The sequence below is a fragment of the Trachypithecus francoisi genome, unplaced genomic scaffold, assembly GCF_009764315.1.
Source record: "Trachypithecus francoisi isolate TF-2019V2 unplaced genomic scaffold, Tfra_2.0 Lachesis_group17, whole genome shotgun sequence".
In the NCBI taxonomy this organism is placed as follows: domain Eukaryota; kingdom Metazoa; phylum Chordata; class Mammalia; order Primates; family Cercopithecidae; genus Trachypithecus; species Trachypithecus francoisi.
The window spans coordinates 87,190,112-87,203,310 of NW_022681462.1; the positions used below are offsets into that span (position 1 = coordinate 87,190,112).

At 43.2% G+C, this 13,199-nt stretch overlaps 1 protein-coding gene across 7 annotated transcripts in view; it reads right to left on the reverse strand.

The window, feature by feature from the left end:
- ITSN2 (intersectin 2) overlaps window positions 1-13,199 on the reverse strand; it is a 162,195-nt gene that overhangs the window by 28,353 nt on the left and 120,643 nt on the right. The window lies entirely within an intron of this gene.

The window sequence follows — 13,199 nt, forward strand, 5'->3', positions numbered from 1 at the left end:
CTGAGGGCCTGTCTATACACAGTGATGTGGTGAAATACCTCAGGATACCCTTCTTAGAAAAAAAAAGCAAAAGTAGTGGAAGTTGTCAGAATCAAAATGGAGTCACCTGTGTTAAAAATCCTGACAAAGGGCCAGGGAAGGTCATGAAGAGAGAGTTCTCATCCATGAATGCTTGATAACTAGAACTATCACAGAAGACTGCAAAACCACAAACTTGCATAAAGGCCATGGTGACCTGACACAAAAACATAGTCCTGCAAAGGTTATCTGCCCAGCAACTGCCTGTCCAACCTCGGACTGCTGCCACCCTTGTTATTGATTCTCACGGCCAAGGATAATTTTATATATATATATACAATTATGTGATCCTCTTCATTTTTCCTTTAAAAAGTTTTGTCGGCCGGGCGCGGTGGCTCAAGCCTGTAATCCCAGCACTTTGGGAGGCCCAGACGGGTGGATCACGAGGTCAGGATATCGAGACCATCCTGGCTAACACGGTGAAACCCCGTCTCTACTAAAAAATACAAAAAATGAGCCGGGCGAGATGGCGGGCGCCTGTAGTCCCAGCTACTCGGGAGGTTGAGGCAGGAGAATGGCGTAAACCCGGGAGGCGGAGCTTGCAGTGAGCCGAGATCGCGCCATTGTACTCCAGCCTGGGTGACAGAGCGAGACTCCGTCTCACAAAAAAAAAAAAAAAAAAGTTTTGTCCTCCTTTACCTCTCTGAATATGCACCTGTTGGCATGCATATTCCCACTGCAATAACTATTCTTTTTTTGGGGGGGGGGCGGGGACAGAGTCTTGCTCTGTCACCCAGGCTGGAGTACAGTGTTACAATCTCGGCTCACGGCAACCTCGGACTTCCGGGTTCAAGTGATTCTTCTGCCTCAGTCTCCTGAGTAGCTGGGATTACAGGCGCACACCACCACGCCCAGCTAATTTTTGTATTTTTAGTAGAGACGGGGTTTCACCATATTGGCCAGGCTGGTCTGGATCTCCTGACCTCGTGATCTGCCCACTTTGGCCTCCCAAAGTGCTGGGATGACAGGCATGAGCCCCGCGCCCAGTGCAATAACTATTCTAAAGGAACATCAGTTTATCTTAGAGTCTCCCTCTCTGTCTTCATTTAGGTTGACAGCATGTAGGTACCCAGCAAGCTACAACATGAGGCAGCAAGTGCTTGTGTCGGAAAACTGGGAAAGAGACGAATGAAGTAGGGAAGACCTTCTGTGGCGAAAGCAATTAGGAAGGCAGCAGAGGGAAGGCGCGCCCTGCACCTGCCAGGACACCGTGCATCCAGCAGGGGTGTTGCTCTTTCTAATTTCCTTTGCATTTGCATATATTTTGTATGGATCTGGGCTTACAGACAGTTCTAAGGAAGACAGCTTTTCTGTATCCTACAGATGTTGCCAACAGCTTTAAAGAAATTACTCCCACAGAGAACAACAAGAAATAATAGGACAGGTTATGTTTGGTGTTTCTAGAAAGAAATCATAGACTGGATGTGATGCCTGTAATCCCAGCACTGTGGGAGTCTGAGGCGGGAGGATCACTCGTGCCTAGGAGGTGAAGACCAGCCTGGGCAACAAAGTGAGACTCTCGTCTCTACCAAAAAAAAAAAAAAAAAAAAGCCAGGTGCGGTGCCACGTGCCTGTAGTCCCAGCTACTTGGGAGGCAAAGGCTGGGAGGAGTGCTTGAGTCTGAGAGTTCAAGTTTGCAGTGAGCCGTGACTGCACCACTGTACTCTAGGCTAGATAACCGAGTGAGACCCTGTTTCAAAAAAAAAAAAAAGAAAAGAAAGAAACAGGGAAAAGAAAGGAAAAAGTGAATGTAAGGGGAAAGGGGAGGGGAGGGGAGGAAGGAAAGAAAGAAGGGAAGGGAGGAAGGGAAAGAAAAGGAAAGGAAAGGGGAAAGGAGGAAAGAGAAAGAAACGAAAAAGAAAAGAAAGAGAAATAAATCATAATGCCACTGTCATGTTCAAAGTTGTTAAGCTTTTAGGGGGACAGTATTTTATTATCTTCTGCCAGGGGAAACTGCAGAGTGACTGAGTGTTAAACACAGGCTAATCCAAACGTCTGCTTGATGAGGCTGTGGAGCAGGGAGGAGAGGCTTGGTGACTAGACTCCTGGCGAAATGGCTCTGATCCTAATATGATCCAGTGGTGCTACTCGGTGTGGCCAGGTGATTGATGGAGGGAACTCGGGCCAGTTTCCAAGGTTGCCCCACCTCCCACACCAGTGTCTTACAAACTTCATGTTCTGCTTTCAAGACTTTTGCCACATCCACATTCCATCTCTATTATTGTTTACTTAATATTTTTCTCTAAACGTACTCATGTTTGAAGTTAAATGTGCTCATTATGTTTCTTCTAATAATCACTAAAGCAAATATGTAATCATTCAAATAGAACAGGTCCATTTTGTGTACCACTGCGTTGAGTACCCTGAGGATACAACTATCACACTTGGGAAACAATGATTTACATTAAAAACCACAAGTACCGGCCCCTCTATCTGGAATAATACCTTGGAATAATAGGAAGAACCTCAGATATTTGTTTCTAAAGCTGGACTATACATTGCATTAGCTTTAGCAGGATAATGTGGGGACACCCTGGCATGCCATGCCTAGCTGACCCTTTTGCATTTCATCACGATGGCTCTTGGACTTTTTTTTTTGAGACAGTCTCACTGTGTGGCCCAGGCTGGAGTGCAGTGGTCTGATCTCGGCTCACTAGAGCCTCCGCCTCCCGGGTTCGAGCGATTCTCCTGCCTCAGTCTCCGAGTAGCTGGGACTACAGGTGCACGCCACCACGCCCAGCTAATGTTTGTATTTTTAGTAGAGACGGGGTTTCGCCATGTTGGCCAGGCTGGTCTTGAACTACTGGCCTCAAGTGCGCTGCCCATCTCGGCCTCCTGAACTGCTGGGATTTACAGGCATGAGCCACCGTGCCTGGCCTGCTCTTAAATTTTTACCCTCTGTTTAAGTTTCCAACCCGACTCCTACCCTCACTTTCAGACGTTCTTACCTCTGATGTCAGGGTAAAAGTCAAGACACAGGCCCCTCTTCCTCCCTCTGTCTGTCCACTTGTCCCTGTGTGCCCTTCCTGAGGCAGGGAAGGAAGGGTCCTGTTTCTTTCTAAAGCTAGTCTGTAATTGGCCTCTCCTCCAGGGCCCCTCCCTTTCCTTCGAGCTTCTATGTTCACTCTTCGCCGTTTCCTTCTCAGCCTATAAACTTTGCAGTGTCCCTCTTACCCCACTGTTTGAAACCCACCAACAAGCACCCTTCCTCCAACCCTGTCCCCTCCTCAGCACCGCCTTTCTTTGGTCTCACTGGCAAATGTCACTGGAGGGGTTTACACCCAGGGCCAACTCTCGCCAGCTCTCCCTGTCACATCTCCACTCGGGATTCTGGTTTCTGCCCCACCGCCCCTGACACTGCTCTTGGGAAGGTAACGATGACCTCGGCATTGCCAAGTTCAGCGACCCCTTCTGAGCTTGCACCCTCCTCTGCCGGCCACAGCACGGGTGCCTTGGATGAGAGGCCTTTTTGGAGGCTCGAGTCTGCCTCTCTCAGCCCCTGCGCCTCTCCTCTTCTTGATGTTTCCTTCTGTCTTCTGCCTCTGCCGGCTGCCCGGCTCTCTGCTCCCCAGTCCAGCAAATGTCAAAATAGGCTCCTGACACTCCTGTCCTGTGCAGTCAGATGAATCCAGACAATGAAGCCGACTGTGTATCTCGCTCGCAGGGCCCCAGTGCACATGAGCTTATTAGGCAGTGAGAAACTCTGTGCTACAGAAAAATTTGATGAGCTCAGAGTTCCCAACACGTACACGTATTCGACCACAGAATCCTCTTTTTTTTGAGAGGAGGGAGGGTAAAATCTTTTTTGTCCTGAGAAAAGTCCTGATAAACTGAGGAATTCGGGTCTTATGGATGGGACACACCCCTTTGCCACCCTCTATGCCTGCATTGTCAATAGAGTAGCCCTTAGCAACCTGTGACCACTGCACACATGCAGGGTGACTGCTCCAAATAAAGACGTGCTGTCCGTGTCAAACACACACTCCATTCGGAAGACCTGTTCCAGAAAAACGGAAACGGGAAATGCTGCATTCATAATATACTGATTGCATATTGAAAAGATATTTTGGATAAATTGGATGAAGTAAAAATATAAACATTAATTTCATCTGTTTCTTCTGACTTTTCTAAGGTGGCTACTGGAACATTTTCAGTTACATATGGGGCTGCATTTGTGACTCACACTTGATTTCTATTGAACAGCTCAAGCCAGCCACCACATATTTTGTGTTCCTTCCCTCACAAACGTTCAACAGCTTTCATTATTTGCAGAATGAAGTCCTAATTCGGTGGCAGAGGCTCCAGAGTCTCCAGAAGCCAGCCTCGGCCTACCTTTCCAGCCTCGGCTCTGACTACGCTGCCCGCCTTTCCTCCCCCAGCCTCACAGGCTGCACGCGCTTTCCACAGCTCTCCTGTTTTTGCTCCTGTTGTATCCTCTGTCCACACCTCATTCTCCACAAAGAACCAGCCTTCTTTGGGGGAAACCTTCCCTGTCCCTCTGACACTTACCCCCAGACCTGCCTCTCCTTTGCATTTCCACGGTACTGGTTTGTATCTGTATTTTAACATTACTGTCGTCTAACTGGTGCTGTTGTTAATCTGTGTAGTTAGTGTGTCTGTGGCTCTCACTGCAGATTAGGGACTGTGTCTAACACGTTTCTGTAATAGCAAGCTGAGCACAGCGTTTTGGCTGCCAGCAGTCAGGGAATATTTGTTAGGGGGTAGAATATTGTGCCCAGGTCCATTTCTCTCCTTTTTCCTGTTCTGCTCTGGGCTGCAAAAAAGCCAACCCTGCAGGCTGTTTTTTCTAAGATTCTGTTCTAGTTGGCCTCTGCCTAGGTTTGACCAACGAGAAGAAACTCTGGCAGGACACTGAATATTACAGGGTGGAGTAGGAAAAATGTCCTCTCTCCAGAAGAGTGACATGATTAAAAAGTTTTCTGTCTGTTAAGTAATGAATGGAAATGCTGGGCTTGCATCTTACACAAACTTGGAGTTCAAGAATTCAGATGAATTAACACAAAAAGTGGCCAGGTGTGGTGGCTCACACCTGTAATCCGGAGCACTTTGGGAGGTCGAGGTGGGCAGATCACTTGAGGTCAGGAGTTTGATTAGTGGTAAATGCACTCAGACTTTGTCTGAAAATGTGTTCATAATTTCTCTCTCATCCGTGAATTACATTTCCAGCTGGACATTTTCTCTGTGTTGTGTGTTATGTGAGGCCAGTCTAATTGCCGTTCATGTGGTTATTCTGCTTTTTCTTGGTGCTCACTTGGGTCTGAGCACAAAGGAATTGATATTACTGTAGAAAAATGTTTACTGAATATAGATGGAAAATTACACATTTAACATTATTTTCAGCTATTTCACTTTAAAGCAAAAGAACTTCCTAATCTCCCCAGGTAGCCTCCTCTGTTCTTTTACTTGACCTATTGCTAACATTTAGTAGAGATGAAACCCCGTCTCTAGTAAAAATACAAAAATTAGCCAAGCGTGGTGGCATCCGCCTGTAATCCCAGCTACTTGGGAGGCTGAGCCAGGAGAATCACTTAACCCTGGGAGACAGAGGCTGCAGTGAGTTGAGATTGTGTCACTGCACTCCAGCCTGGGTGATAGAACAAGACTCCATCTCAAAAAAAGAAAAAGAAAAAGAAAAAAGCACAAAAATTGGTCGCCCACTGGGGATACCCTTAGGGTGACTGGCCAAAGGAATGGTGCAACTGGCCTGGAGGGCCGCACTCACAACTTTGGTTCCACAAGATTCCACAGAAAAACCAAGTCTCGTTAAAGATGAGCTCAAAGTATGAAAAAAAATACAAAAAACGGGAAAAAATCCACCATAAATTAAAAAATGAGGATTAGAAAACCAAGAACATATGATAGAACAAAAATACACATGGAGATGTAAAATACATATGTTTAACATTAACTCAAGACACATAATGAAGGGCTTGAAGCCATAGGTAGTCTATTAAAATAAAGAATAAGCAGAGTTGAAAAAGAATAAAAATGGCAAATATTGTCATGGAAATGATATATTAATAGATAAAATAGCAGATTAAACACATCCTAGGAATTAGTAAACCTAAAAACAGATCTGAAGAATTACTTAAAATGCAGCCCAGAAAGAAACAGAGATGGAAGGCTGGGCATGGTGTCTCATGCCTGTAATCTGAGCACTTTGGGAGGCTGAGGCAGGTGGATCACCTGAGGTCAGGAGTTCAAGACCAGCCTGACCAACAGGGTGAACCGTCTCTACTAAAATACAAAAAATTAGCTGGGCATGGTGGCGGGTGCCTGTAATCCCAGCTACTCAGGAGGCTGAGGCAGGGGAATTGCTTGAACCTGGGAAGTGGAGGCTGCCATGAGCCAAGATAGTCATGCCATTGCACTCCAGACTGGGCAACAGAGTGAGACTCTGTCTCAAAAAAAAAAAAAAAAAAAAAAGATGGAAAACATACAATGGAGGTTAAGAGACACAGAGGACAGAATGACAAGGCCCAGCATACATCTGACAGGTAGTCTAGGAGAAGGGAATAGAAGAATTGAGAGAGGTAATATTGAGATTATAATGACTGAGACTTTTCTAGAATTGAAGAATGATACAATGTCCCAAATTCAGAACAATGGCTTCTGATTAGGAAAAAATCAAAAACAAATCCATACCAGAACACCAAAGAGGGAAGAAAAAACATGATTAAACAGTCAGAAAGAAAAACCAGAATAACCACATGAACGGCAATTAGACTGGCCTCATATAACACACAACACAGAGAAAATGTCTGTCCAGCTGGAAATCTAATTCACAGATGAGAGAGAAATAAACACATTTTCAGACAAAGTCTGAGTGCATTTACCACTAATAGACATGACTGGAAAAACTGTTAAAAGATGTCTTTCAGGAAGAAGGAAATTACATAAGAAGGAAAGATAAAAGAGATACCAGTAATGGTGAGCCAAAATACTAGTAAATGTGTAAGAAATCAAAATAATCACTGACTGTATAAAACAACAATAATAATGACTAAGTTGGCAGGTATAAATACAAGGTGAAGTTAAAACACAAAAATATAATAACATGAAAGACAGAAGAGAATCATTAGCGATAAATCATCCTTGCATTGATCAGGAGAAGAGATCTTGATCAAAGGTAAACACGTATGTTAAAAGGGAAAGGTAACCACTCAAAGAACAGACATGGAATACATAATTTCCCAACAGTAGAGGGCAATAAAAGAAACAAAGACACTTAATCAGTGCAACAGAAGTCCCTATGTCAGCAGAACAAAACGGCAAAGAAAAGGCCTGGTAAATAGAAAATACATAATAAAATAGATACAAATAAAAGTATTAAATTGTTTTAATCAATGTAAATGGCTTAAATCTGTCAGTGAAAAGAGAGGCTCTGGATTAAAAATCAGGTCAAAGAAATGTTGGAAGTAGTGGGCTAGAAAAAGCTATCCAAATAAAAATTCTAAAAGCAACTGGGGAGGTTTTATTACAACAGACAAATTAGGCTTTACAGACCCATATGAGATGGTAGAAACAATTCACCAGGAACAAGAATAATTCTGATCTTATTTGCAACTAACAGGAAAGCCTCAAAGTGTAAAATAAAAAACTAAGACCCGTACCCCACCTCCCTTCAAAAGAAAAACAAAAAGAAAAAACTGACATATCTATAATCATAGTAGTAGAGTTTAATATAGTTCTCTCAATGAAAATTAATGAGAATATGAAATATTTGAACACTATTAACAAGGTTAACATATGAACACACATACGAGAGACTATACATTCTTTTGAAGAGCCCATAGAACCAGGCCAGGGGTGCTGGCTCACGCCTGTAATCCCAGCACTAGGCAGATCACTTGAGGTCAGGAGTTCGAGACCAGCCTGGCCAACATGGCAAAACCCCATCTCTACTAAAAATGCAAAAATTAGCTGTGTGTGGTGATGGGCGCCTGTAATCCCAGCTACTCAGGAGGCTGAGGTGTGAGAATCTCTTGAACCCGGGAGGCACAGGTTGTAGTGAGCCAAGATTGTGCCACTGCACTCTAGCCTGGGTGACAGAGGAAGACACTGTCTCAACAACAACACAAAGAACCCATAGAACCAATTTCAATAAACACCAAGGAATCGATATTACTGTAGAAAAATGTTTACTGAATGAAGCTGGAAAATTACACATTTAACATTATTTTCAGATATTTCACTTTAAAACAAAAGAACTTCCTCATCTCCCCAGGTAGCCTCCTCTGTTATTTACTTGCTGATGTCTGTGATGCTGATGACCCTCCTCGTGAGATCCTTTTTCACTGTCTTCCAGGTCACCACCTCGCCTCTCCTCGTATTATCCTCCCACCTCACTGGTCTGCCCTCCCACGGTTCCTTTGCTCATTCCTCCTCAACTCTCCAGACTTCTAAAGTCGCAGTGCTCTAAGGTTCAGTCCTTGGAACTTTCCTCTACATACTCAGATCCTTGGTGACCTCGTTCATTCTCAGGGCTTATTTATGTACTGACAGGCTCCCAATTTTATACTCCAGCCTGAACATCTTCTCTGAACCTCTTCACATGTTCTGCTGCATACTCAGTATCCCCATTCAGATGCCTAAAAGGCACATCACAGTAACATCAAAAGCCAAACCCCTAATCATCTCCCAACCTGCTCCTCTGATTTTCCACCTCAGTGGATGGCAATATCATCTCTCCAGCTGCTCAGGCCACGGGATACTTCTCACACTTCACATTCAATCCACCTGTGGGCTCCATCTTCACAATACATCCAGATCACTTCTCACACGTCCCCCACGGCCGTCCTGATCCAAGTTATCATCTTGTGCTTGGATTACTGAACTAGCTTTCCAATGGATCTCCTGGCTTCTGATCCCTTCCCCCTCTTTAATCTGGCAAGGCAGATCAATACTGTTAAAACACGTCAGATCATGTCACTCCTTTAATTAAAACCCTTGGCCGGGCGCAGTGGCTCGCGTCTGTAATCCCAGAGCTTTGGGAGGCCGAGGCAGGTGGATCACCTGAGGTCAAGAATTGGAGACCAGCCTGGCCAACATGGTGGAATCCGGTCTCTACTAAAAATATAAAAATTCGCTGGGCGTGGTGGTGGGCACCTGTAATCCCAGCTACTTGGGAGGCTGAGGCTGCAGAATCACCTGAACCCAGGAGGCAGAGGTTGCAGTGACCGGAGACTGCACCATTGCACTCCAGCCTGGGCGACAAGAGTGAAACTCTGTCTCAAAAAAAAAAAAAAAAAAGAAATAAAAATAATAAATATAACAAAAACTCTCCAATGGGTTCTTCTCACTCCAAGCAAAAGCCAAAGTTCTTATAAATAGCACACAAGAACCTAAACAATCTCCCTTATTTCCTAGGTCACACCCAGACCCTCGCTTCCTCCTTCTCTCCTGCTCTTCCCTCCATTTCCACCGCACAGGCCTCTGCACTATTCCTCAGGCACCACAGGATGCTCCTGCTTCAGGGATTTTGTATGTGCTACCCCCTCTGTCCAGAATATCTTCCAGATATCCACACGGCTCCCTCCAGATATCCTCACACCCCTCCAGTCTCTGCCCCTCATCACCATCTCAGAGAGGCTTCATCTGAGTATTTTATTCAAAGTAAAATCCCTCTGGATCCACCTCCCTGCAGAACTCCTGTTCCCCTTCCCTGCTTTATTTTTCTAAGACACTACACACTTCATTTTGTTTGTTTTCTGTTTTAGCCTACTCAAACACCCGCTCCAAGATGGCAGCAATTTTTGTTTGTTTTATAATTTGCTACATCCCCAGTGTCTGACACACAGGAGGGCTTTCATCAGCATTTATGGAACATGATGTGAAGATAAACTCTGAGCTTCAGGAGACAGTACAGCAGTGTTAACTATAGGCAGTCAGAGAAATTGACGAAAACTTCCTGGTAGGTCCTTTCTGGTAGACAGGAAGAGTGGGCAAAGAGGAAAGATGAGAGATCATGGCTACTATCATGTTCCCAGAGGAATAATTAGTAGTGGGCTGGGCCACAAGACCCATCCCCATGCTGTGGGAGGATGTGGAGACTGAGAGACAAGTTATGAATCATAAGTAAGTCGCACCACAGTTGGGAACCACTATTCCAAGTTACAGTGCAAGCAAGAATAAGCAGCAAACGAGATGCCTAGGAAAGGAGAGGGGAAAGATCTGGGCAGATTCCAGGAGGTAAAGGACAAAAGACAATCTGTGATGACGAACACAGAGAGTGCTTGTTCAGATTATGTCACAAGTCCCAGAAAAGTCCTTGCCCATTTGGAGGAGAGCAGTGCCAGTGAACAAGGCTGTTCTCTGTGTGCCCAATTATGCAGCCAGAGTATCACATAATGGTTTCCAGTTATACTGTAAAGCTCAGTGAAAAGAGGAGACTTTAACAGTAAATCTACATGAATAAACTGCATTTTCTGAAGGCTATCTTTTTATTGAAGTTTTATCAGGACACTAGAAAATTACAAGATATTTTATTTTGTAAAAGAAGAGCTTCTCATCCACTTAGCAAATATTTATTGAGTACCGGGTAGCATGCTTCCACCACAAAGCCAAAGATACTTGTTTTTACTTTTGGAAATTTAAATAATTACTGAACAAATTTCTAAATTCATGTCTTTTTGAGGCCTGTCAAGTTCTACTCCATTAGGAGCTATGTTGCTCATGTAAGCACAAAAAGGAAAGAAGTTCAGATCATATTTTAATGTTGCAGACCATCAGAAAGTCAACTATTTGGCTCAGAAAATAGTCATATTCTAGAATTTCCAAAAGCAACTGTATTGACAAGTGCAAGATAAAGAAAAATTTTGTTGGTTTTATTTTTACTTTTGAATTTACTGTAAAAGGTCATAAGCCTAAGACAGCAACAACCTCCTAGTGATAGACAAAAGAGCAGACCTGGCCTCACAGAGCAGTTAGTTCAGGCTAAACTCTGCAGCAACCTTCTAACCTGCCAGACTTGTACCATGACTCAAGTGAGGGAGTTCATGTGAGATGCAGGATATAGAATATTATCAAGAGGTATCATGAAATAGTACTTTCAATTCTAATAAAAATAACTGTACCAATATGTATATACTGATTTCCAACCCCTGAACAATCCTCTGAATAACAGATAACAACTCTGAGCCCTGCTCTGTAAGTAAATAGAGAATCTGAAGCTTGGTGGTGAAGAGACTTACCAGAGAAATTAGAGCTACTACATATCTAAATCTAGGTAACTTGTTTCAAGTCTTATATTTTGTAATGGCAGGCCATTTAAAATGGTGCTGACATTGCAATCACTGGCGATTCCATGTATAAACCTACCAGGTCCTAGGCTTGGTGAACTGAATTTGAAAGGCAAAAAAGGTTTAGGATAAATATTCTGAATGCCAAAACCCAAAGCAATGAAAAAGCAAACAAGACCCTTACTCTCCTTTAACTCTTTGTTATGTCTAAGTGACATAATTGTTCCCTTACACACCCTTCTGCTCTGTCACACACACAGTTAGGCCCTTGTATCTAATAGCCAGTTCCAAATAAACTGTTCCATGCACTGTAGCACTTTGTATGAGTACACCGATTACTATAGCTCTGTCCTTGGGCAGTAGGGGTTTCATATGCACATATATATTTTTTCTTAGTATGACTGAACAGCTTAGGACACCATTAATCTTCCCCAGTGGTATGTTCATACGACTCATATCTTCCACTTGTTTAGGACTACATACATAATTGGAGACTTCGCCCCAAATTGCTGAGTTTAGGACACACAAATTCTATAGCACTGTCTGACTCTGACTTCAGGTGGCTAATGGATGACCACTGGTGACACAGGGATCCCAGTGGCAGGTTCTTCGGTACCCTGGAATGTACCTTGACCAGCTTGGATTCATTTAAAGCAGTTAATTTTCTTCACCCTCCATCTTGCAATTAACTGATGACTGTTCTGCTTTTGTGGTTGGGAATAAGAGCAGCTCCCAGTTAATGGAAAGCAGCATGAGAGAATGAGTTCTGGAGTCAGATCTGGACGCGAGTTCCAACTCTACTACTTACTCAGACAACCCAAATGATTAGTTCATCACAGCAAATGTTTACTAAACGTTAGCTGTTATTTCTAGTATCTATTATGTGTCAGATATTAAACTAGTGCTTTACAAACCCCTTAAGTCTCATATGCAGTGTGGGTATTATTATTCTCACTTATACGGACCAGGCTAAGGCTCGGAGGGGTGAGCTGGCTGAGACAGGAATCAAAGCAATCCTCCCACTATACTTCCCACTGCACTCATTTATCGTTCTCTTTGAAAGAGTAAGTGATTTTTGCCTTTTGACAAGTATTAAAACGTCTCTCTGAAGAATGTCCTTCATAATTTGTTGTTCTTTAAAGCAAAGTTTAAAAAGTGATTCTAAAACTGATTCTAAAAGTTTATACGGAGAGGCAAAGACCCAGAATAGCCAACACAAAATTAAACGAGAAGAATAAAATTAAAGAACTGACACTACCTGACCTCAAGACTTACTATAAAGCTGCAGTAATCAACACAGTGTGGTACTGGCAAAAGAATACACAAATAGATCAATGAATCAGAATAGAGTCCAGAAATAGACCCATATAAATAGAGTCGACTGACCTTTGACAAAGGAGCAAAGGCAATACAATGTGGCAAAGATAGTCTTTTCAATAAATGATGCTGGAACAACTGGGCATCCAAATGCCAAAAAAAAAATTTCTTTAAAATGAAATGTAGACACAGGCCTCTACTCTTCACAAAACTTAACTCAAAATGCATCACAAACCTAAATTTGAAACACAAAACCATAACGCTCCTAGAAAATAACGTAAGAGAAAATCTAGATAACCTTGGGCTCAGTGATGACTCTTTAGATATGATACCGAAGACACAATCCATGAAAGAAAGAGTTGATAGGCTGAACTTCATTAAACGTAAAAACTTTCGTTCTGCAAAAGATGTGGTCAAGAGAATGGGAAGACAAGGCACAGACTGGAAAAAAACTTGCAAAAGACATATCTGATAAAGAACTATTATTCAAAATATGGAAAGAACTCTTAAAAGTCAACAATAAGAAAACAAAAAACGGGCCAA